The sequence below is a fragment of the Suricata suricatta genome, chromosome 2 (genome assembly GCF_006229205.1).
Source record: "Suricata suricatta isolate VVHF042 chromosome 2, meerkat_22Aug2017_6uvM2_HiC, whole genome shotgun sequence".
NCBI lineage: Eukaryota > Metazoa > Chordata > Mammalia > Carnivora > Herpestidae > Suricata > Suricata suricatta.
The window spans coordinates 54,371,469-54,376,118 of NC_043701.1; positions in this window are offsets into that span (position 1 = coordinate 54,371,469).

The window sequence follows — 4,650 nt, forward strand, 5'->3', positions numbered from 1 at the left end:
TCAACTGTGAATGTCCTTCGGGGATACCTTCTCAATATTTGGTCATTACCTTTACAAAACACAACCAACGTTAAGAGGCTACATAAAACTGTGAAAGTTTGTGGATGCTTTTCAGATATTCAAAGTCAGATACTCCTAACTGTCCTGACCTAATTTTTTTTTGATGTTGGCATTGTATTGGTTAATTTTTATTAATTATCTTGGTCTCTCTTCATAATGTCCCCAAATGTAATATTAGGTGAAGAAAAAGAAACAAAATCGAAGCATCTCATTTACTTACAAATTAAAAACTATTTTTGTATTCCATGCCATCAAGAAGATTCTAAAAACAAACAAAAATGACCCAATACTGCTTTCTAATTATCAGTGTAATAGACTTGATATAGAATATTTAGGATACACAAAAGCTTAAAGAATTAGAAAAATACCAACCATGCTATTGTCTTACAACATGTAATAATCTTATATTTTCTTCCTATCTTTTTTCTATACTTATTTTCCAAACATAATTGAGATCATACTAGATCTAAAGGTCGCTATCCATTTTTCCAACTTAACATGTCACAATCATCATTTCCCTATGTTATTAAAACCTCCTTTTTTTTAACGAAAGAAACTATTGCCATTTATTTAACACTTTGTTGAGAATTTTAAATAAAATTTCCTGTTATGCATAATATTTTTCTTAAGCACTACTAACTGCTTGCTTTTCTAGAAGCTAGATCATTCTGAAAATTTCCTGTTAGACCTATGAGTGCAAACATATGGTATCTGTCTAATTTTTAAGAAATTGTTTTTGTCACCTTGTGATGTTTATCAGGGAAACTACCTTTATGGGTATAAATGAGACGGCTTATGCTATTTATGAAACAGACGGAATGAGATGCATATCTTGTTTCTTACTTGACAGAGGAGGAAAATGCCAGGCCATTGTCCAGTTACCTATTTTATCAGCCTGACTTGCTCAGTAGACTAAAGTACATGTTTGACAGCCTGACTTGCCAAGACGTGGCCAACACATCTATTAACTCTGCAAAATCCTTGACTTGATGCAGCATCAAGTTTTTTTCTCATTGCCCAATAGCCTATTAATTGGTTTTGAGGGCTCAACATTGTGAAAACCTCAGTGGGTCAGGGTGATATGAATTAGTTTGGATGAAGAATCCCTTATCCTTTTCAAATTAATTTAATTTTTAATGTGTCTGGGAGTCTTGAATTCAACCAAAGTTTCTGTTTTTTCAGATATTTTTTGAATTTTTAATTAAAAATATTTTTCAACTTTTTATTACTGAGAGAGCGAGAGAGCGAGCATGAGCATGGGAGGGTCAGAGAGAGTGGGAGACACAGAATCTGAAGGAGGCTTCAGGCTCTAAGCTGTCAGCACAGAGCCCCATGCAGGGCTCAAACTCACAGACTGCGAGATCATGACCTAAGCTGAAGTTGGATGCTTAACTGACTGAGCCACCGAGGTGCCCCCTTTTTATAAAAGATTTTGTTTTTAACTAATCTCTACACCTAATGTGGGGCTTGAACTTAACAACCCTGAGATCAAGAGTTGCATGCTCTACCAGTTGAGCCAGCTGGGTGCCTCATGTTTTCAGGACATCTGATTCTATGTTAAGGCTACCAGAAAGGCAGAATTCATAATTCTGACTTTCTGCATTTGTTTACTCCATGGCAGGGAAATTTTTTATTGATGAAAAATTTCTTGACCCACTGTGGAATGAGAACCTTACTAGGCCCTCCTTTCTGTACTAACTGATTTCCCAATGAGAAAGAAGAGGATATTCCATATTTTTGTAGACCTGAGGGACATTAGTCATTGTCATGGGCCAACTAATTCTTTGAGATGGTATATCATTGAATCTTGTTTTCTTTTTTAATCCATTATGATAGTGTCTGCCTTGTAATCATAGTGTTTAGATAACTTACATTTAATTATCACTATGATAAAGTTTAAATCTGCCATCTTGCTCTTTATTTTTTGTATTTCATCTTTGTTCCCCTTTTTTTCATGTTTTCCTGCTTTCTTTTGGGTTACTAGAGTATTTTTTTTTTGTGATTCTATTTATCTGCAATATTGGCATATTAGCTATACCTTTTGTTTTATTTTTTAATAGTTCTCCAAGGTTTACAATATATATCTAACTTTATCAATTTACCTTAAGTAATGTATCATTTCACACATGAGCCTTACAACAATATACTTCTGTCTATGCATCTCCCCCTGATGCTGTTTTTGTCACATCTTTTGCTTCTACATGTGACAAACCATATACTTTACTAAGTTTGCTTTAAATAGCCAGTTAACTTTTTTCCAGCTCTATTGAGGTATACTTGACAAGTAAAATTAAATATTTAAAATATACATCATGATGTACAATAATGATGATTTAATATCCATGATGATTTTTTTTCTTTTATAGTTTATTGTCAGGTTGGTTTCCATGTAACACCCAGTGCTCATCTCGAGAAGTGCCCTCCTCCATGCCCATCACCCCCCGTCCCCTCCCCCAGCAGCCCTCAGTTTGTTCTCAGTATTCAAGAGTCTCTCATGGTTTGCCTGCCTCCCTCCCTCTCCCCAACTATTTTTTTCCCCTTCCCCTCCCCATTGTCCTCTGTTAAGTTTCTCCTGTTCCACTTATGAGTGAAAACATATGGCATCTGTCCTTCTCTGCCTGGCTTATTTCACTTAGCACGACACCCTTGATTTCCATCCACATTGCTATGAATGGCCAGATTTCATTCTTTCTCATTGCCAATTATACATGATGATTTAATGCACATTGTGAAAGGATTCCCACAATCTAGTTAATTAACACCTTCATCACCTCACAGTTATGTTTTTATGTGTGTGAGACCCTTAAAAATATACTTTCTTACCACATTTCAGTTACATAACCTAGTCATTATACTATACATTTTGCTATAGACTATAATCACCATGCAGTATATAGATCCTCAAAACTTATAACTGAAAATTTGTACTCTTGGATCAGTCTCTTCCCACTTCTCCACCTCTGGGTTCTGGTATTCACCATTCTACAGTTTCTATGAGTTTGATTCCTGTTTGTTGTTTTCTTTTTCTTTCTTCTTCTTCTTCTCTTTTTTTTTTTTTTTTTTAAAGATTTCAAATATAAGGTTGATCATACAGTATTTGCATTTCTCTGGCTTGTTTCACTTAGCATAATGTCCTCCAGGTTTGTCCATGTTGTTGTAAACGCAGGGTTTCCTTTTTGTTTTAATGGCTCAATAACATTCCATTGCATATACTTGTGTATACATCTCTGTAAACACTTTTGCTTGCATAAAGAATGTTGAACACGTCCATTTACTGAAAGTGTGGGATGCAGTGACACAAACAGGGAGCCTGCCCCAGGGTGGGAGTATCTGTGAGTGAGGCATGCCAAGTGCTGGTGGTACACGAGCCAGTTGGTGGAAGTGCAGGCAAGGCATCCCCAGTCCCTCAGGGGTGGGCTTCTTGATTCAGTCCATGAAATGGTGAGAAGAATACATGCCTCTGATAGAAAAATGTATCAAATGAGTCCTGGGTGCCCAACCTACCCTTCTGAACCTACTGAGTTCACCTCAGTATTCTGGATGAGGTAAGAAGGAAGTGGGTCTTTTTGGCAGATTGTAACACAGCTGGGGAAGCCAGATACTCAGTTACATGCTCTGTTTCCCTTGTGGGAAAAATTGCTGGCGAGCGGGTCTTATGGTACCGAGCTGTTCCATAAGGTACATCTGGCACCCTACCTTGGAGGAAGGGTAATGTGGGTAAACTGAAGTTGTTCTTCTTACCCTCTTCAATGAGTCAAATGTCAGAATTTTTAAAAATTAAAGTATAGATGACGTATAATATTATCTTAGGTGTACATCATACCTAGTGATTTGACAATTATGTATGTTATGAAATGCTTACCCCAATAAGTGTAATTACCATCTGTCACCATACAAAGTTGTTATAATAATATCAGCTATGTTCCCTATGCTGTACTTTTCATCCCTGTGACCTACTTACCTATACACCTTGCCCCCCTGCTCCAGCTACCCAACCCCCCAGCCTTGGCAACCACTTGTTTCCTGTGAGTCTTTTTTTCTCTGTTGTTGTTAAATGACATTCATTCATTTGTTTTGTATTTCAGATTCCACATATAAGTGAAATCATATGGTATTTTTCTTTTCTCTGACTTATTTTCCTTAGTATAATACCCTTTAGGTCCATCCATTTTGTCACAAAAAGCAAAATGAAAAAAATATTTAAATTCTAGTTAGTTAACATACAATGCAATGTTAGTTTCAGGAGTAGAATACAGTGATTATCACTTACATACAACACTCAGTGCTTGTCATAAGTGCCTTCCTTAATGCCCATCCCCCATCCCCTACCCACCTCCCTCCATCAACCCACCGTTTGTTTTCTGTCATTAAGAGTTTCTTATGGTTTGTTTCCCTCTTTCTCTTTTTTTTCTTTTTTTTTTTCACCTTACCATACGTTAGTCTGTTTTGGTGAAATCATATGATTGCCTTATTTAACATACCATTATATACTGTAGCTCCATCCACATCATTGCAAATGGCAGAATTTCTTTTTTTGATGGTTGAGTAATTTACCATTGTGTATACACTCATACTCTACACACACACTCC